The 22,531-nt window shown below is 40.2% G+C and overlaps 1 pseudogene; it reads right to left on the bottom strand.

Moving 5' to 3' along the window:
- Positions 1 to 8,504: 8,504 nt before the first annotated feature.
- LOC115646472 lies at positions 8,505 to 22,507 on the bottom strand (annotated as a pseudogene).
- Between the last annotated feature and the right edge of the window lie 24 nt (positions 22,508 to 22,531).

Raw genomic sequence — 22,531 nt, forward strand, 5'->3', positions numbered from 1 at the left:
TAACTAAGTTGATGGAAGAATACACCTGTCGACTTAGCGCTTTTTACACAGGGGGTCAGGTCAGTTTAATTGCTGTTGCTTGAGGGGTGGATTTTTCACATCCCTGAGTGATGTAGTTAAGCTGACATAATTTTCTAGTGTAGACCAGGCCTTATAGTTAGATACCTAATACTGGGGTGGGGGGATTCTACGCCAATGCACAAGTGCAGGATTAATGTCTGCTGCAGATTCCCCCCTCCCCAGAATTAACGGATTCTGACGGGGAGGCGAAGAGAAGCCGCAAGAGGGATCATGCTGCAATTATACCTTACACTCACTAGGAACTGATGCGGTGCCAGAAAAGAGGGCAGCTGGTTCACGGGCTGGAGCAGCCAGCCACGGAGAGGAAGAGGGCAGAGGCTGCCTTCCTCACAGTGCTCTGCCTGCAGGACCAGGTGAGGAGGCATGGCATATATGGGGGAGAGAGAGCAGGGCACATGAGGCTGCTTGGGTGGGTCACACAGACCCGGGGGGGACAGACTGGGACAAGAGCCAGTGGGGTGAGAACACTGAGCCAAGGGCTGAATGGAAATGGGGGTGCAGGGCCACAGGAGGTCCGGGGTGTGCAGGGACACACATGGACAGGTCAGACTGAATGAATGAGAGAGGTTAGGGGTCAGCTAGGATCTGCATGGGAGAGGCTCCCCAACTTTCTAACAATCCAAACTTAGATCGATTCTCTCCCCCTCCCCTGTGTAGATATTTGATTATCATTTATTCAGTACTTAAAAGTACATTCACCTACACACACATATCCCCCACACACCCTGCAAAATAATTAAAAAAAAACCCTTGCTTTGTCCATTTTTTTAAATATTAACAAGTTATAGACATGCCTGGTCTGTTAAATATATGTAATCAGAAACTTCATTCAACAAAAAGTACTAGACACGACATGTTATAAGCATAATGATGCACTCTTTGTAACATAGTTAACACCCTGTTAAATAGACAGATCTGATAACTGTATTACTGTAGAATGTCTCTAAATAGGACTCACTGTTGTAATGATTATTGTATTGTATTTAATATTTGCATGGCAAGGATTTGTAAACATATAATAATTCCTAAATAAATCAATAGATAAAATTTAAATACCTGGTTAACTGGGGTGCTTTCCTGAATCAGGGACATAAACTAAGTGCTGTACACTCGCTATTATAGCCAGAGTAACTAGTGAGTGACCTTCTTTCCTTAGAACCACTGTACGTATTTGCTGAGGAACAAAGAGAGAGGTCCAAACTCTCCTACTGGAAAACAATCAACCCTTTAAAAAAATTACAGTATATTGTAAGTGGGAACGTAATGCATACACAGAGCTTACCAGTATGGATGCGCATATGCTGTATCAATGAGGCCTTTAGCCTAGTTTTGTACTCGCACTGCTGGCAATGAAAGGGTTTGATGCCAGCATGTATTCCCATGTGTCTCTGTAGAGCCAGTTTTGAAGAACACTTCCTGCCAGAGAGGAAACAAGCATTGTCACAGCTGAAAAAAAGATAATCTTTTTTTCCTGGATAAACGTTCCAGAAGGATGACATTTCTCAGTTATAGCATCCAATTGTGTTATTGCAGCCCTTTAATGACTGTTATGGCTGGTATGTATAGCTTGTTAGTTTAATGAGTATAGAGTAATATAATCGGGGAAGGAGAATGAAGAACAAAGATTTCTTTCAGTCCTCACAGTAGTTAAACATATTTAATTTAATATAGTATTACCTTTAAAATATTAATGCATAGAATGGCCCAAATATGCACAATCTATGCACAGGTAATTTACTGGCAGCCTATCCACATAATGCGACATTCAGTTGACAGCGTAGGGCAGCAAAATGTAGAGATCCAATCTGATCTTCTAAAAACCATTGGTGTATCAATGGTAGGTTCTACCTTCCCAGCTACCTACTCACTTTTTCACTCTTGTACATTGCAATTATTTACATTGAAGAGTAACACCTCTGAATGATATATGGGTTTATACCTCTTAAAAAGAAGAAATGAGAGGTTTGTTGTTTGTTTTTTTTTTACTATTAACCATAGATGTAAATGTTTGAACAGTAATATAGATGTCATAAATTCTATTGCTGTTCATGTGAATTCAGGGTATGGCACTTCTTCTAGAGCCATCAATCCTTCATGCCCACAAACTGCCTATCTATATGTTTTTAGCACCTAAAACTCCCCAACTCCCAGCAACATTAGGGAGAACTGTGGGTAAGCAAGAAGTGCAGGATCAAGCCTATAATGCAGTCAACTTATTTGTAATTAGTAACATACACCTCCATTGTAAGTTTTATTAGAAAAAATATAATTAAAAAAAGATTTGGGTCAAATCCTGGTCCCACAGAAGTCAATGGGAGTCTTCCCAATTGATTTCAGAGTGTTCAAAATTTGGCTCTCCACATTTTCCAGTTTCTTGATCAACACTATTATAGAAAAATCATTCTCATTCTGATACATTCTTGTACATTAACTGTTAAGATAAATGCTAACCCCTCAAATCACACATCACTAGCACGCATTGCCTATTTTGCTTACACCCAATACATTGAAAATAAAGCTGTAACATACATATTTCATAATGCAGATTTACTATTTTAAAAGTCTGATATTGTAGTACTATCACTCTTTCACTGATTTCTGAAATGTACTACATACAACAGTTTACCTTATCTCTGAGATGTCAATCATGCAAAAAAACCAAACAGAAGATTAATAAAAATATTCCAGTTTAGTTGACTCTTAATTTATAATTAACTTTTCAAAGGATGTTTGGCTGCATCAAAATTCAAAACAAAAAGATGGAAAAATGAACTGAACTCTCAGACGTGTGTAATTTAACACTTTCTTGCACTGCAGAAAAAAAGCTTGCATCATTCCCATGGGGAAGAGAAAGTGTTTAAAAAAGCAAATTGTTAAAAACCTTGCTGTTCACAGAAGATATGCAATCTTGAATAAAAGAATGATTTCAGTAAAATCAAAAGCTTGAGAAGAAATAACTGGATTTGAACAGCAGATTTCAACGTCAGCCATCTCTGAAAAGCAAGCTGTGCCATTCTAAATAATATTCATTACACCAATTTTTTTCCTTCCCCTAAATATTGGTGACCTTTCAACTGTAAAGCCTTACTGCAAATAGTAGATTTTCACAGATCTAGAATTTGAAGGACTTTTTTCTTTTCTTTCTTTTTTTTTTTTTTTAAAGAGCTACAAAATAAATACACAGCTCAAAAACACAGATGCTGTCTAATTTCCATAATGTCTTTTGGAATCCAACAGCCATGCACATACAGTAATTCAAAGTTATAAGTACTCTCATTCACTGAATAGAAAAAATTTTTGTGTCACTGCTTCTGCTCACTGCAATCACAACCAAAGCACTATCTTTATGTATTTAAGAGATACCTATTTCACAATCATTTAGTGGAGCAACCCAGTTCCATCATTCCATCATGTGACTTGAAGAGAAGTAAAACTATCAGCTATGCAGATTCTTTTGGTTTGAACTGTAGTTAAAACAAATAGTTTATATGCACGGTTCTAACAGTTGTAAATGGTTTAAGCAGAGGTTCTCAAACTGGGGGTTGGGACCACGGCTGGCTCTGGCTTTTTTGCCCCCTACAAGCAAAAAAAAACAACCTGCAGGGCAGCTAGAGCGGCAAAGCAAAAACAAACAAACAAACAAACTAAAAAACCCTGTAGGGCAGTCGGAGCCAGGGTGCAAACTTTCAGCTAGCAGGACTCCTCAGGCAGTGGAGTGCATGCCCCAGCTAGCAAGAGGGAGGAGGAGGGAGAGGGGGCAGAGAGAGAAGAGGGGCAGTCAGGGCTTCCTTTAGCCACGGCGCTCACCACTCGGCCCCTCCCGCCGTACTGCTCCAGTCAGCAGGGAGAGAAGGACGTGGGCTGTCGGGCATGCTGCAGACCTAGCACCGGCTGGGGCAGACGGAGCGCGCAGCTAGCTCCCAGCAGGGCGCTCTCCTCCTCCGTGCTGCCGTCCCCTACAGGGCGGCCAGAGCGGAGAAGAAGGACAAAAAAAAAAAAAAAAAAAAAAAAAAAAAAAAAAAAAAAAAAGGGGCAGCCATGCCACCCTAGGATTGGATGGAATGCCACCCTTAGAATCTGCCACCCCAAGCACAAGCTTGCTTGGCTGGTGCCTGGAGCTGGCCCTGGTCAGGACCCCTCAGGGGGTCGCGAGCTGTCAGCCTCCACCTCAAACCCTGCTCTGCCTCCAGCATTTATAATAGTGTTAAATATATAAAAAAGTATTTTTAATTAATGGGGGGGGTGTCGCACTCAGAGGCTTGCTATGTGAAAGGGGTCACCAGTACAAAAGTTTGAGAACCACTGGTTTAAGGGGACACGTGAAGACGCCAATAAATCTGTGGTCTCATCTCAGTGTTTGTGGCGTTGAATGACCCAAAGATCCATAGATATTGATCTGTGTTTTTAAAAAAAAAAAAAAAAAAATGATGCTAGAGGAGATGATTTATGAGTGTAAGTATAAGGAGAGAAAAATACTGAGATTACATGTAATTACAGCAGGGACAACTCATTTTCACCCTTAAGAGGAAAATAAGCACTACACCATAGAGGTATTTCAGACACTTTTTTTTTGTTTGTTTGTTTTAAAGAAGTCCCGTGCATTTAAAATAAGATTCCCATGTTTCTTTTCATAGCAGCATGGGTTGCCTTGCTCAAAAATCTCAGGATCCATAACATTTCTGCAAGATCACCAGAAGACCCACGTTTTAAAAGGGGCAGTGTAAGATGAAACATAATACACACGTCATACCTAACAAAAGAGCTAGGTATTGTACATTCCACCCTAGTGAGCTGGTGCCCCCATTCAATATCCTGTTGGCAGGTAACCCTGGAGCCCTCTCCTTTACATTAGAGTTAGGGTATGTCTACATCTACAATTTTGCAGCGCTGGTTGTTACAGCTGTATTAGTACAGCTGTATAGGGCCAGCGCTGCAGAGTGGCCACACTTACAGCAACCAGCGCTGAAAGTGGTGTTAGATGTGGCCACACTGCAGCGCTGTTGGGCGGCTTCAAGGGGGGTTCGGGGAACGCGAGAGCAAACCGGGGAAGGAGACCAGCTTCGCCGCGGTTTGCTCTCGCGTTCCCCGAACCCCCCTGCAAACCGCAGGGAAGGAGACCTGCTTGCACGGGGGTTCGGGGAACGCGAGAGCAAACCGGGAAAGGAGACCAGCTTCGCCGCGGTTTGCTCTCGCGTTCCCCGAACCCCCCTGCAAACCGCAGGGAAGGAGACCTGCTTGCACGGAGGTTCGGGGAACGCGAGAGCAAACCGGGAAAGGAGACCAGCTTCGCCGCGGTTTGCTCTCGCGTTCCCCGAACCCCCCTGCAAACCGGGGAAGGAGACCTGCTTGATTACCAGACGCTTCCTCAGGTATGCTGGGATACCTGCTTATTCCACGGAGGTCAAGAAAAGCGCTGGTAAGTGTCTACACTTGATTACCAGCGCTGGATCACCAGCACTGGATCCTCTACACCCGAGACAAAACGGGAGTACGGCCAGCGCTGCAAACGGAGTTGCAGCGCTGGTGATGCCCTGCAGATGTGTACACCTCCTAAGTTGCAGCGCTGGAACCCCCTCACCAGCGCTGCAACTTTGTGATGTAGACAAGCCCTTAGTAGCTAAAGCTCAGCAGCGGGAATTAAGTTATAGCACCTCTCTCAGCTCTGCAATGGCTACCTGCTAAGTGACCTCATCTGCAACTTAAAGACTGCCACCTCCCAGCTGGTCTCCAACCAACCAGCTCCTGAGGGCTCGCTGTGGAGTCTAGGATCACAGAGAAAAATAAGCAGGGAACCTGGAGGAAGGGAAACCATACTAGGAAGTAATTTTTTTCTTTTTTTTTTAAGACCGCGTTTTCCAAATAAGCAAGGATTGCATTCTAGTGAATTAAGTTATTTTCTTCTGCTTTTTTATTCTTACCCCTCTAAGAACAAAACAGCTTAAAATTCACCAGAATTTCATGGACTGTGTGTACAATATTTACATAAGTTAGCAACTAGGCAATGCCCTTATTTATGCTAGGAACACCACTTGTTCAGTTTTAATAATCAAAGCAATTTAAAGTCTAATTTACTTTTCATCATTTATGATGCTTACCTGTTGAATTTCTCTCAGATTGATCAATGGAATGGATTAATCTATCTAATTTGTGTTGCTGGTTAGTTTCTCGTCAGGTTCACTTTTATGATATATATTTGCATGATACTGTAAATAACTGGGTGGCTAACATTATAGAAGACTATTAGTTTAAAAATGTTTCCACTAGAATTAAAAAAATAACCATTTTATTTAATCTTACACTTTATAATGACTTTTTTTGGTGTAAAAAAAAAATTATTATATTTTGGTCAAAGCTGACCTGATATTTGGCCTGATCTTGTTTCCATTAGTTTCAACAAGAGCAGGATTGGTTCCAGGGCATCTTTAAATGCAATCCTGTGACTTGAAATCCAGCTTTTTACCATATGGGTTTTACAGAAGTTCCAAGTATGCATATTTCTCCTTAAAAATAACTTTTTAAAAATAAATATATAAATGAATATCAAAATTACTGGTGGTGATGTGCTAAAAATTCACAAGCTGTTCTGCAAAAGTAGGTTTATGGAGTTAAATGTAAATATGTTCCTTTTAGCAGAATCATAGCACGTCTCTTCCTTTAAGATAATCAGGAAAAATCAATTTAAAATAAAACCAATGAAATATTTAAAATTCAACTAACATTATTTCAGTCACAGAAAGAGAAATTATCTGTTAGTACTTAGTTAATGCCAGATGTTTCACTGAAATATAGCACCTGGCTTTTTTTTCAAATTCTACATGACATGCATAGGAAAGTAATCTCTCCAGGGCACTTAAGAAACTTATCATATTAGATATCAATTAGCAACTGCCAATGTGATCACTGAACAATATTTATACTCCAAATTAATGTTTGGTAAATTTCCACAAGATGTTTAAAGGACTTGCCCACATGGTGACTTACTGCATGGCAAGTCAGGGTTTGAATGAACACGACATTAGTGGATCACATACTAAGTTGCCCTGGTTTTGAATCAGACATACTGTACTAAGGGAAGGGGGGGAAAAAAAAAATCACTTATGAGCCCACTGAAATACAAAAGCATAAATGAAAAAAGCACAGAGGTACATTCTTAACTCTGGATTTCCATATGTTTAAATGGGACCTTTGTGATTGTTATGTGTTTTCTGTATTAAAATGTAATAACGAGTAAAGCATTAAATAAAAACAGTATTTGTAAGGGGAGAAAAAAATAATACTAGCCCTCTGCTGCCCCCTTCTGGAATATACAAAGGTTCTCACACAAATACACACAGGGGTTCTCAAACTGGGGGTTGGGACCCCTGAGGGGGTCGCAAGGTTATTACATGGCATGAGGGGTCATGAACTTTCAGCCTCCACGCCAAACCCCGCTTTGTTTCCAGCATTTATAATGGTGTTAAATATATTTAAAGGTGTTTTAATTTACAAGGGGGGGGGGGCACTCAGAGCCTTGATATGTGAAAGGGATCACTAGCACAAAAAGTTTGGGAACCATTGAAATAGAGTATTCAGGAATTCAGTAACAAAAAAATCATTTCTTAGCTTACAGCCCCAAGCCTCTTTAGCCAACACCAGATCTCAAAAACTCTCTCTAGCTTTTTCCAGGGTCATATACCATATTCAAAGACTGTTGCTTGGCTGGCTTGCCTTTTGCCTCTGTCTCTCAGTTTCTGTTCTCCTTTCTCACTCTACCCACGACCCCAAAAAATAGGCAGCAAAAGCCCCTCTGCCCACCCAGCCTAACATCTGTGGGCACGTTCACATAACCCTTTTGTTTTAGGGGTGGGGGAGGGAGTATTTATGTTATGCTAATTGAAGGGTGAATTCATATTCATCAACCTCACAGTAAGTCTCACTCACATTCAGTTAATATTTTTAAAAGGTATCAACTAGAAAATCTACTATATATAACAACAGTATTGATAAAATGTAAAAGAAAAACTCCATAAGAAAACCTGTCATGCATATGTGGTAACAGTCCCCTCCCAGCTTGTTCTAGTCATGTCAGTAGCCCAATTACAGACCTATTTGTATACACAACTATGCCAAGAGAGTGCCTATTTTTACAGATTAAATGTGGGCCCTGCACTCTGAAAATATTGCCCTTGGCGACTAAAAGTACTTGAATAATCCTAAAATGGAAGTCTATAGGACTACTTGCAAGCATAAACAAACAGAGTTTGAACCTAATCATAGCATATGCCTTACCTGTTGCAGTTGCTGCAAATTCATCTGAGTTTTTTCTTGTTCTAATTGTTATTTTTGTATCCAAGCACACAAGAGTATTCTCAGCTCTCTTTCTTTTCTTCATCTCTTTCACTTTCCGTCTTTGATGGACATGTTTGTGATGCTTGCTCATTTGACGTCTATATTTAAATACCTGGCCACATAATGAACACAGGAGGGGTCTGGGAGTTTTGTGTTTTGCCATATGCTCTTTCAGCTCAGCTCTGGGTGGACAGTAAAGAAATACAAATAAGCAAATTAAAGCCAGAATTAGACGTAAGAATTCCCTTCCCCCACCAAAAAAAGTGTAAGTCAATCAAAATAAACTATTATCTTCAGTGGTGTAAACCATCTTATTAGTTTGGGACAAAACATTCTCAAAGGTAGATGAAGATGTAATTGTATTTTAGAAATACAGTTAGTTTCATGAGTGAGTAAGTGACTTGTTAACATATCACAATTCCATGCTATATATGTGAAGTTAAATAAATATATAAAACTTTATTAAAAAAAGACTCCCACAAGCAACTAGATAAGATGTTCAAACATTTACTACTTAGACACAAGTTATATTTAACTTGTTTCCTTGAAATTATATTAATCTAGTAACTACTTATTTTTTAAATATTGCAAAAATATATGGATAAGCAAATGTCTTACAGTACGGTATTTATATATAATTTTTATTCACACTCTACAAGGTGAGGTTAGCATTCCTGTAAGTAGTACTTTCATAATATACTACTATAGTGCCGTCATTAAGGTGAAGACCTAAGAAGGATAAACCAGGTCCAACAACCGTTACTATCCGGGAACAGTTAGTGCTGCCGAAGACGATTAGGAACCCACAATGAGTACTTGGAGTATTAGGGCTAGTCCACACTGGCAATGCTAAAGCACTGCCGCAACAGCGCTTTAACATGGTTTGTGTGGTTGCAGTGCAGAGCTCTTAAAAAAACAAAACAAACCACCTCCAAGAGGGGCGTAGCCACCAGCACTGGTACACTGTCTACACTGGCGCTTTACAGCACTGAAACTTTCTGCTCTCAGATGGGTGTTTTTTCACACCCCTGAGAGAGAAAGTTGCAGCGCTGTAAATTGCCAGTGTAGACAAGCCCTTACAAATAGAATAGCACGTTTTAGGAACCAGGACACTGCTATCTGATTCTGCTTTTCTGGACTTATTTTTTATAATTATTTAAAAGTCAACTTTTGTTTTTAAATCTAAACCAGTTTTCTTTTTCTGTTATGCAATTACCAATAATACACAGTTAGATGACTACTTCTGACTTGCATTATTGAGCTAGGGGACTTCAATACCTCTCATGTGGTGATCTCTTCTTTAAAAATGTTTGTGGATTTTTGTTTTTGTTTTTAAAATACTGTGATAATCAGTTAGAAAAACATTACCATTTTAAATTGGGGGAGGCTACAAAAAGATACGAAGTATAACCCTTCTTTCAGAGACAGTGTCTTCTTGAATTCAACTATTTGAAACAGCAGGAGAAAGTCAACAGTGGAGGGGAAACTCTTTAGGATGAGAGTCTTATGTACATTTTGAAACTGCAGCTGCAATCTTGGAACCCAATTGATTCATGATAATTCATGACTTATTTTTTAAATAAATATTTTTATGGAAATGTGTTCAGCTTTCCTTCAGTATACAGCATTATATACATCTTCAGTTTAACCATTAATGATAAAATCATATATACAGATAAGTATGACAGGCAACATTTATTATTGGTGTAATTCTACTGAGGTTACTTCAGTTACAATAGGAATTAATTTAGCCCTACCATTTTATCCATAAACTTTTATTATTTTATCATGTTGTTCAAATATGGATACTTCTTGTGTATTACTGCCAAAAACCACTAAACTGTCACTATGGCATTTGAAATCTGAATCATCATGTAAAGCCTGTGGAAATAACTCTCTCATGCAAAACTGGCATCAAGATCAAACCAGGTGATAGGCACATTTTTGCATTAATAAAAGATATTGTAAATAAGCATAGGTACAATAGTATGTGAAGGTTGGAAGGAGTAAAATAATCTCAGAGAGTCAAAGTGGGTGAAGTAATATCTTTTATTGGACCACTTTTTGTTCGTGAGAGAAACAAGCTTTCAAGCTACACAAAACTCTTCTTCGGGTCTGGGAAAGGTATTTAAGCTGCATCTTCACTGCAAAGCAAAAGGGTTCGGCCCCTGGGTGCTGGCTTGACTCAAGCTCAGCCCCTCCAGCCCTGGGTTAGCACACTTTCAGTGTAGATGCAAGAGGGTTAGGCTTGAGCCCAGGCTCAAGCATGGGCTTATGTTGCAGTGCAGACATACCCTCAGATTGTCATAGCTAAATACAATGTGGAACAGATTGCTTAGCATGTTTTTTGTCATATAACTGAAAAGATGTTAATGGGCCACTTCACCTTGAATGGTTCCTCAGAAAGGTTGTTAACAACTTATGCTAAACAATCTGTTCCACCTTGTATTTAACTGTGACACTATCTTTCCCAGACCTGAAGAGCAGCTCAGTGAAGCTCAAAAGCTTGTCTCTTTCACCAACAGAAGTTGGTCCAATAACGATATTACCTCACCCATCTTGTCTCTAATATCCCAGGACCAACATGGATAAGCTTATTTTGTTTGCAGTGTAGTCATATCATATGCTTAAAAAGATCTGGCAATGGCCCTTTGGGAGGGAAGGGGAAGCCGATGTTTGCATGTCAGAGTAAAAACAGAAGCAAACAAATCTGAGTAAGAATACTTTCATTTGTGGCAAGTAAAGTATAACTTCATAGAGAACTATTTCATTTGACACCTGGTATCATAACTGTATTTTCGTTGTTCATAGCGTATTCATTGAGAGTTTGTTTGTGGTTTATCACACTTGAATGAGCTGATTATTTTAGCAACAACAAAAATCTTGAAAGTGTAGGAAGTGAAGAAAAACAAAATAAGATACTAGCTGTTACATTAATATTAATGATTAATATAACCAACCCAAGACAAAACAACAGTGTTAGGAGGTGACCTGTGAAATTCCATCAACTTTAGCAATATGTGCTAAATACCCCCCAACAGCCTAGTGAAGAAGAGAGGCATTCAGCACATTGTTACCTAGGGGACAAAAACTGTATCTTTCTCCCCCACCTTCAGCCAATGCCATCCAGCCTCACCTGGATTGCCCGTTCTCTAGTGTGATGCCCCAGCAGGCATTGTACATTCAGTATCAGAAAGGCTGGATTACTCAGCCTACTACTATAGTAGACGGGGTAGAAAAATGCCAATTTTTAATTGTATTACACAGTTTTGCAAAGATTTTAAAATATTTTATCCTATTGGGGATAAAATATTAAAAAACTATTCAAGATAACATTAAAAATAAAAGGCACTTATCTGACCCTCTACCCACAATATATGCCAGCTCCATGCTCCAGCAGGGTGCGGTGGTCAATATGACATCACCAACAAGGTGTCATGATGGAGCTGAAGCTGGCGACCCAAGAGGGTCTGAATGTCCCAGGACCTAAGGAAGAAATACGTGAGCTTTTAATTAACAACGTGCTGAATGCCTCTCATAACCTGGTTGCTAATGGCATTCAGCACATATTGCTAAAGTTGATGGATTTTTGTCAGATTCCTTTAAAAGTTACTAATCTTGCCATTTCCCTCAATTAATATTAATATATCACACACAAATGTTACATTCAAAGATTATTAAAGTTGCAAAGTTAAGTGCTCGAAAGAGAAAGAAGTTAGAAAAATGCCAGAATCCCTGCCAAGCTAGTCTCATCCCTCCAGAACCCCATCCCAGACTCCCCTCATCCAACCCACTCCCATCCTCAGGTGCCTTGTCCAGCAAGCCACAGCTTCTTCCACAGTCCCATATCTGATTTGTCTCTCCTCTCAACGCGGCCACTGGTTGCGTCCTCTGCCCAGGTGTCCCATCGCCATGGACTCCCAGTTTCAATCTCTGTCCCCCCACTCAGTTCTCGTCCCAGTCTTCTACTCAGCCAGTCCCAGTTCTCCCGACAAGTTTTCCCCTTGTCAGATATGTTACCCCAGTCCTCTCCCCTCCATCCCCTGGCCCTTCTGGTTCCCAGTCCCAGTCTGTTCGCCCACCCAATATCAGTCTTTTTGTTCACCCCAAATCTCAATCCCAGTTTTCACCCCTTTCCCCAAGCTTCTTGTCCCAGTCTACTCCCCCCTGCCCAACCAGACCACTCTTGATTGCTCTGCATTTGTATCAGATAACTTCTTTCTCCTCATTGGGGCTCAGCAGGAGGTCACAGGAGAGAGAAGTTCCCTGCTATCAGTTCAGGTGCCCAGAACTGGACCCAGCACAGTCTGCAGCAGCCTATGGCTGCAATTGCGAGAAAAGTCCTGCTGAGCATTGGGCTCGAGCGCAGGGCTTTGGAGCTGTGCTCCGGCTCCGCTCCAGCTCCAGGCAAAAACCTGCAGCTCCGCGCTCCAGCTCTGGGCGCCACTCCAAAGCCCTGCTGGAGCGTGCCCAGTGCAGATGAAATCTTTGAGGAATTTAACTGCTAAAATCTAAGAAGTCTCTACTGAACTTATGTGAACTGTGATTTTTTTTTTTTATTCAAATTTTCAAAGGGATAACAAAAAGCATGTGATACAATCAAATTTTAAGACCATAATATATTTGTGGGGCTTTAGGGGGCCTTCCATCTATTAGATAAGAAGAAAATCCTGTCTCTTGCTGATGATGGAAAGCAAGCCACTGCAGCTACCTGTTGGTAGTAGAAAGCAGCTTGACTCCTCAAGACAAGCTGTCTGGCTGTAAGTGTGTCACTACCAGGTAGGGCTAGATGACTTTTTATTATTATTAATTATTATTCAAAATGCTTTTTAGACAGAAAACTGGGTTCTGACTAAATTAAATTTTCCATGAAAAGTATTTGCTTTCCATGGAAAATTTTGACTTTGTCAAAACAAAACAAAACCAACACCCAGAAAAATCACAAACTTTTAGCTGAAAACTTAAAATTTTGATTTGGAAATGCTGCCAGTTTCTCATGGGAGTTATAGTTTGGGTGTCATGTCACCATTCTCCTCTCCTGGCCACCAACATCCCACTACCATGTGGTGCCTCTTCTTTTCTGCCCTGCCTATTGGTATCTGGAAGGGGAGGAGGGCTAAGGGAAGAGTACTGAAGGTACCTGTTCTGGTCCCACGCCCTCCACCCCCCATCACTAATGTCCAGAGTGGCCATAGAGGACCTCTAGTGCATGACCCCTCTTTCCCATAACAGCATAAGATCCTTTGTATTCAGAACCCAAGTTACCTTTTCCCCAACCTCATATCACTGTCATAAGGAGCCACTATAGAGCTCTCTCTCCCTCAGATACCAGCAGCAGGATGTGGTGGTTTCCTGAACACAGCAAATCCCACCATGTTATTTTTAAAACCCTGTTTTTTCCGTTAAACACTCCCACTCCCTCACCCTTTTACATTAAATACTCACAAGTAGGGCTCTACCATTCACTCACCATCACTATTTACAGTAACAGGATACAGCATTAAAAACCCAACAAATGATTGATTTTAATAAAAACATTTATGAAAAAGTTAGCTGTGTTTTAATAACCAAGAAACTAGAAAAAGAGACAAACAACTAGTAAAGCATACAAATTAAAGCGCTATCCACATTTGGAAGAACATCTTTCATATTTTGTGCTTTGATGTGGTTTGGAACTGTAGTTGTGGGTACGAAGATGCTTGCAGACCTTGCTCCACTCTCTCTCTGTGTGTGTGTTAAAAAGCCGTAGATCATTGAAATGTATCTGTGTCAGAGGAAACAGAAATAGAAGTAAATACAGAAAATATTACTAATTCTTTTAAAACTACACATTTGACCATGTTCAACAATCTTTCTTGTTTTCAGCTATACAGCTGTTTGAGAAGGCCAAATTCATCACTGGTGTAATTTCAATAACTTCAGTGATATTACACTGGGTGAATATGGTTCAGCAGTATGTATGTGTAGTAATTCAGGAAGAACACTAGCTGTATGAATAGAATAGACGGGGACTATGAATTATGTAGCTATAATTTCATCATGGGGTTCTGCTGGTAACAACAAGCCATAATGGCAAAGTTGAGTGGCTTATGTATTACTCAGAACTGCAAGATGGAACTGAAACATCCAAAACACAAAATTTTGCCTGCTTTTTTATTTTATATAATATAATGAGCTAGGGACCCAAAAGCCCCAAACATGCCAAGTAACAGGGGATAAAGAATTAGTTCTCAAAAAGATTGCAAAGCCATCATCTGAAATGAATCATCAACTCCTCCATGGGTGCATCTTTTTATTTTTACATGAATTATCATGCACATGAAGTGCTGAACAAATGAACACAACAAAACAACACAAGAGGTTTACAAGAGCACCAGTTCTGATCTGAAGGGATCATTTTTAGGGATGAAAGAAAATAATTCCATTTCCATTCTCGCTCTGCTCTTGGCTCTTCTCCAAGACTGCTATGAAAAATGCCAATGTGGGGTGTTTTTTTGTGATGTGAACACCTGTTCAGTAGGAAACACGACTGAGAGCACAAAGAATTATTATACATAGTTGCTGAACAGACAGTACATGGTGGTAACTTTTGGTCTAACTGATCAAGGCCAGATTCAGAATATTGACCCATAGGTGGAAAGCTAGTGCCATTATCTGTTCTTTGGGCCTTTCTGTCCTCCATCACAGGTCTATACTGAGAATCAGAATAACACCAGTTTAAAACTACTTTTTTTCTTTCTTATTTTGGGGGAGGGGGACAGAAAGGGGTGCTAAATTAAGTACAAACACTAATCAATGTAAAATGTATACCAAAAGAAGCCAAAAGTGCAACAAGTCTATAGTTTTGATGTAGGATAAAGGTATGGGATGAAGCTAATGTAAATTTTAACATAACTGATAAAAATAGCACAGGAAAGAGAGAAAACATTTATTCTTGTACAAATATTTCCCTGTCACCATTGTAATTGTCCTTGAGGTTAAAAGTCAGAACAAGTATGCAGCACAGAGTTATTAGGTTTTCACCTTCCTGGGCAACTCAAGTAATCCATTAAGACCAAAGCAAGTTCAGGGCTTACTAATAATAAACTTCACAGCAATTAAAACTTACTACAATTTCCAAAACCATTGCTACAGAGAAAAAGCAGGTCTCTATTATCTCAGTTATACAAACTGATTAGAACTGTAGACTTGGCATCTCTGCCAAGATTAAATATTAGCGTGAGCCCCATTATCTGCTATGGGCTATTATGACTAAGATAATAATCTGGAAAAAAAAAATAAAAAAAGCCTCTCGCTATTCTTATAGGTTTCAGAGTAGCAGCCATGTTAGTCTGTATCCGCAAAAAGAACAGGAGTACTTGTGGCACCGTAGAGACTAACAAATTTATTTCAGAATAAGCTTTCGTAGGCTGTAAGAAGTGAGCTGTAGCTCACAAAAGCTTATGCTGAAATAAATGTTAGTCTCCAAGGTGCCAAAAGTACTGCTATTCTTATAGCCTCTCTCTACTTCAGAGTCTTCAGAATTCAACAAAATACAATATCCTTTTAGAAGAACTCAGTTTTGTGATCACTTTGCATTTTTGTGAGAAATGCAAAAAAAGGGAATACCTGAAATATTTATGAAACATGTTATAATGCTACATTATCACCCGTTATGTGGTGCTGACACTGGTGACATCTTTTAACAGGTAGGTTCACTTCAAAAAAATATTTACATTGTATTTTAATTTAATATTAAGGGACACATTCTGCCCTTAAAAAACACAGACACACTTCTCATCAGAGTCAATGGATGTTACACAACTGTATCTTAAAGCAGAATTCAGAAGTGCGGGGGGGGACCTCACAACCCTGAATGACAAAAGTTTTGCCGAGGAAAAGCACCGGTGTGCTTTGTCAGCAGGAGAGCTCCCCTGCTGACAAAGCTACTGCTGCTGGTTGGGGATGGAAGTTTTTTTGTTGGCAGGAGAGCCGCCAACAAACAGTGGCTACAATGTGCACCTTTTAGCAGCATAGCTGTGTCACTAAAAGTTGCACAGTGTAGACATAAACAAACCACCTCTAGTCACGTAAGCTAAAACGAAAAACAAACAAACAAAAACACTAATTGGATAGAGAGTCTCCATTAAAAACACAAAATTAGACTTTTAAATGAATGGTTCATTACACTGAATGGAGCAAGTTGTATGTTTATATATGCACTTATAATCACTCTTATAACTGTAGAATCTGAATCCTTCAAACTATTTTAAAAAACAGAAATAACTATAACAATCTTCCTTTCTCTCCCCATGTTCCTTTCCACCCTATAAGAGAAAGTTTGATTAGTTTATATACTTCTTGCTTGTCTATGAATAAGTGGAGGTGTTGTGTTTGTATGAAGAAACTATCAAGAGAAAGTTGAGTAGTGAGTTTTGAAATCGATTCTGAAAGTAACAAGATTCAGCAGTCATTTTTACTTCTTGCAGGAATTCTGTAGATGAGGTCCAGCTCCAAGTCCATGCAATCTCAAACAAGACCAAAACAGACAAAACTAGCGCCTTAATTTCACATGGATCAACACATAATCTGAGGGCAATAAATCCTTTTCTATACAAGATCTCATTCCAGGCAAGTTCTCCAACCTACTCATTATCACAGGAACTTGTTTTACATGGGCTACCATACTCACCTCATTCTTCAATGGATATTCTAATTCGTTACATTTAAAGGCTATTACAATGACTACCGACAACAGCTACAGACACCATAGCACCTTCTCCAAATACCACCCACACAGATAGCTTCAGTTTGCACTTTTAGACAGACTGCAACAAAAAAGTGGGAAGGAAGAAACTTAAGTGGCAGAAAGCAGACTGACATAGGCACTAAGAATTTTTGCATTATATGCCACGATTTGATATAATAATATTTGAAGTCAGAGAAGGCAACGTTGTCTATTGGACTGAGAACCATACTGGAAGCTAGGAATTCTGTCATTCTAAGCAAGTCACTTGGTCTTTGTCAGTTTCCCTATTCATAAAATATAAGTAATAGCTACATCACAGCCAAGTAAGTATTAGTTAATTTTACAGTGGCAATGTAGTGGTTTAAAGATAAAAATAGCAGAGTGTTATTAAACTAGAGACAGAGTAAATTCATGTAAAATTATTTTTCTCATTGCATGTGACGTGACTTTCAAGTCCTAATAGAAGAAGTTAAACGCCAACTTTTTTTTTTTAAACAAATACTTAGAATCCACAAATTACAGTTGAAAATGAGTGGCAATTCTGTAGAGCACGATAACATTTTCATAAAAAGGTACATTTGCAAACGCTTATTAAACACATAGATTTGTATTGCTCCTGCCTGTAACAAATTTCCCAGTAACACTAAGATGATTTGTTATAGCTCATCACAGATGGCATCATACTACATGCTGAAACTCGAGAAGTACATCTTTGTAACTCCCAATATACATTATGCTTACAGACAGGTTTACAATGAGGGTGAAAGTATGAGAAAAATAATTGTTTGAGACTTACCAATAAAATCACAGTGCAGACATTTAAACAAGTCACCATAATGACAAGATACATGCAGATTTCTCACTTGCTCTGTTTCATAAAGAGATGACCACTTTGTGCATTGAAAGAGATTACGTTTTCCATGATGGTTGTTCCCGTGCATTTTCCATGCACTTGGTGACACAAAAACTCTCTTGCAAATCGGACACTGGTAGCTCTCTTTTATTGGCTTGTTTGTTTTTAAATGATTTTCCATTAAGTTCCATTCCGTCATGCAGCAATTGCAATAAAAACATTTGAAGCCCTCGTTTCCATCATGACATTTAACATGGATTTCATAAGCACCCTTTGACTTCAGTTCTTGGTCACATATGTTGCAGTGCTGTATTCTTTCAGCACTTGGTTTTAAGATGCAAATACCTTTCAAAGGTTGAGCTAAGCCACTGTTTGCAGGTCTGACCGTCTTCTGAATTTTACTATTTTCTTGTTTGACTTCAACTTTAGTTGTTTTCACTTCTACCTCTAAGGCTTGAGTTTTAATGCTGGAAACGCGACACAGGCCAAGTGACATGAGATGTTCAGATTGGGCTTCCTCCTCATCTTTGCTTTTTTTAGATTCATTGGGGTCTGTGGAATATGAGAGGGGATTAGGCACCACAGAGCAGGGCTCCTCAAGGTGAAACTGATCTGCTTCTTCTTCAAACAATGTGTTTACCTTACTAGAATGAGAGACATTAGGATTATCACCTTAACTCCCTAGGCTCAAATCACAGCATTCAGGGCTCATGTTATGAAGCATCTGGTACATCAGCAACAGAAATGACATCTTTGCAAGGTTTTCTTCATTTTCTTTGTTTTCTTGGCAGATTTCATCCGCTATGCTGTATGAGTCATTTTCATCTTGATCTGGGCCCATTTCAAGGCACTCAGAAATGTGGCAAATTCTACCTTGTTTGTGAATGTTAGTCATGTGAGTTCTGATTTTATTCTTGATACTGCTTGTGAACTGACAAAGTTTGCACCTGTACACTTCAACCAAAAACGTTTCCACCAGGCTGGCAATTTGGGCTTCAAAGCCCTCTGCCACAGAGACATACAATCGGGATGTTGTAATCTTCTCAGGTAAATGTAGGTTTGTGGAAGGAATGTATTGGTATTTATATTTAAATTCATTCATCTTCAGAAAGTGCAAGTACACAAATCTATAAGAGAAACATAAATAAGGCAGTTAGTAGCTGTTCTATAATCTGCAAAACTCGTATATCAGCAATCTTCTCCAGAAGAAGATAATTCATCCTAAATCTTCAGTAATACTAAGCAAGATATACATAAAGTGCCTATTTACATTTTCCCAAGTAGAGATGGATGCATACTATGCTGTGGTATATTAACATTTCAATTATTATTGTTGCCTTTTTTCAGAAGTTACAACAAGAGGCCCTAGGGTCAGATTATAATCTAAATTGCATCAGTGTATATTAAATTCAAGGGTGAAATCATAGCCTCTTGGAAGACAACAGAAGTTTTGCCTGTAGAAAATTTAAACCTAAATGCCTCATACAACACAGCTCTTTTTACTTCATTATTACAGATGAAACATTTATTCTGTAATTTCAAACTTGAGATTTTAGAAAACTATTTATGTTTAAAAAAAATCCCAAATCATTTGTTACTTTCTCCTCTACTGGATTTTTGTTGTGTATTCATTTTGGGACTTGCATAACATTTACGAATCCCATGGCAAAGCCTTTTTCATAGAAAAATGCATCAAGATACAAACATCTCAGCATACATTCATCCACAAATCTTATAAAGTTGACATATATATAGAACATCCACTACTGACAAAGGATTGTACCTTTTTATACAAAGATTTAGTCTGTTAACCTCCCCGATTCTTTTAAAACAATAAAATAATCCAGAATGCATCACAGCAGCCAGAAGCCCTATAGCTGATCAACTGTAGTACATCCCTCTGCGTACTTTCCCCCTCCTCCTACCAAGTGCAGTATCAGTCCTTTTATCTAGAGCCCTGGGAATCTGCAGATATCCACTTTATATGCAGTGACGTTTGCAGATCACAGATCAGATGACATACACATTTTGTTTTCACTCCAGGGCTCTACTTATATTTTGTTTTCGGGCGCTGTGAATTCCCCTTACACAGGGAGCGGTGAAGAACCAGCTGAGCGTACCTGCTACAGTGATTCAACAGCAAAACCAAGGAGGTAGTAGCAGCAAGGGCTAGGGCCAGAGGAAGACAATCAGTGGCGGGTCCCTCTTGCGCCTGTTTGGCAGCTCTACCCCCCCTCTCTGCTCTTCCTTTTTCCTGCGGCTTCCCCCACGCTTTTGCCAAGGGCACACGGTCACCTCAAAGCGCCACCTACAGCTACAACGGCTGCGCCTCACCCTCCCCAGCCACCCTTCTGCAGAAGCCGCGGCTGCTGCTTGGACGGACTCTCTGCTGAAAGCACGTGCCGCTCCCTCACTGCTCGGGTCAGCGGCGCGTGAATGGAAGGGAGGAAAGTTCCATTCCGCTCTGCAGGGGTCAGTGGCTCTGTTCTTGAATTAGTCTCACCCTGTTTCCGGGCCTCCACGGCTCAGAAACGCCCCTCTCCGCTAGCTTTCCGACTTCCGGCCCGGAACGAAGAGGGCAGTGTTAGAGCCGCCGCCTCCCTCCATAACACCAGGCTGCCCCACTCTAAGGGACTGTGCGTAAAGTGACACAGCCAAGAGCGCTGCTGAAGGACTCGTTTGAAATCCAAAACTCAACGCTTTAAACACCAGCGACAGCTCGAGGTCCGCGAGCGCCTCCCCATTCCCATCCTTCTGTGAGCTTAGCTCGGTCATTTAAATGCTCTGTGCTTCAGGTTCTTCATCTTTAAATCCAACACGTGGTAATTTATGGCTGCATATGAGCTCTTTGAAGCAGGTATTGGAAAGTGATATTATGGTCTAGTGCTCTGTATAGTGCTTAGCACAATTCTTGGTTAGTCTTTCAGAACATAATCATCCACGTGCAGGTCATTTAGTCCAGTCTCCTGCACTGAGGCAGGACTAAGTAATAAGTAGGCCATAATCATACAATCCTAGCACTGGAAGGGACCACAAGAAGCCGTCTAGTCTAGTCCATCCCCCTGCACTCAAGGCAGGACTAAGTATTATCTAGTACCTATAATGAATGCTAGGTAATAATAGCAGCGTACTAAGTATTAGCATTATTAGCACCCAAGATTATCACAACTGAAACCATTTTTAAACTCTAGTTTAATTTTCTGTGCTTATGCTGTCAAGTATCAGAGGGGTAGCCGTGTTAATCTGGATCTGTAAAAGCAGCAAAGAATCCTGTGGCACCTTATAGACTAACAGACGTTTTGGAGCATGAGCTTTCGTGGGTGAATACCTACTTCATCAGATGTATTCACCCACGAAAGCTCATGCTCCAAAACGTCTGTTAGTCTATAAGGTGCCACAGGATTCTTTGCTGCTTGTGCTTTTCCTGTTTCCCATTTTGAATGCATTTCTTCCCATTTTGAAAATGGAAACAGACACTTGGAGTTCATTTTTGTTTCCAAGCTGAAAAAATTATCACTTTACCATCCAAAATAATTTATTTAAAAAAATAATGTCTGCAAAATATAATTCCCACCCCCAAATATTATCACTAGCTGCTAGATTTTCATGACAATCTTGAAAAAGACTTCCTACTCAGTTTAGGACCATATCAACACTAGAAAGCTAACAGTGACATAGCTGTACGGATGCAGCTGCACTGCTGTAAGATCGCTTGTGTAGCCACTCTAGGCCAACAGGAAAGAGCTCTCCCATGGCCATTGAGATATTTAAACCACCTCCAAAAAGCCATGGTAGCTATGTCAGCAGGAGTGCGTGTCATGCTGATATAAGTGCTGTCCACACTAGCACTTCTGTTTGTGTAACTCACGTACCTTGGTGCATTTTTTTCACACCCCTGCTCGACATAAATTATACGGACAAAAGTGCTAGTGTTGACATAGTCTCATTGCCTTCTTCTAATACACTAGGGCAAGGCTGTGAATGCTTTGAGTATCTGGGTTGCAGATGCTCATCACTATGCCTGCTCTGACATTAAAACAAATGGTGAAATCTTGTTTATGAGTCATTAAGTTTCATAAAACATAAATCAACAATAGCCACAATGTCTGTACTTTGGGCCTACCCTCCCTGGCAGTTTCTCTTTTACTTAACTCCATATGCCCACAACTTTAGGCAGCCTAGGTAGTTTTGGGTTGTACCCCTGGTTTTCAGTGTTTAGTATCCCATTTATTTGGCATGACATCTAGGGGGGCCACACATCCCAAGAAGTCCTGAGCACCTTCCCGTTCACCCTCTCCCCTTTGTTCTACAATCACCGCAAATTTCCTGTCCCCTCCGCCACCATCATCCACCCACCTCTCAAACGCTGGGTGCGCCCGCCCCACGCAGCTGCCAGTGTCACGGCGCCGCGTCCAGATCGCTTGAGCCATCGTGACCGGCGAAGACTCCCTTCCCCAACCACTTGTTCTGGGATTGCGCTGCTGGGCCTGGAGGTGGCTCTTTACAGACGCTCCCTAGCAAAAGATCCACCGGAAGTAACT

The sequence above is a fragment of the Gopherus evgoodei genome, chromosome 2 (genome assembly GCF_007399415.2).
Source record: "Gopherus evgoodei ecotype Sinaloan lineage chromosome 2, rGopEvg1_v1.p, whole genome shotgun sequence".
Taxonomy (NCBI): Eukaryota; Metazoa; Chordata; order Testudines; family Testudinidae; genus Gopherus; species Gopherus evgoodei.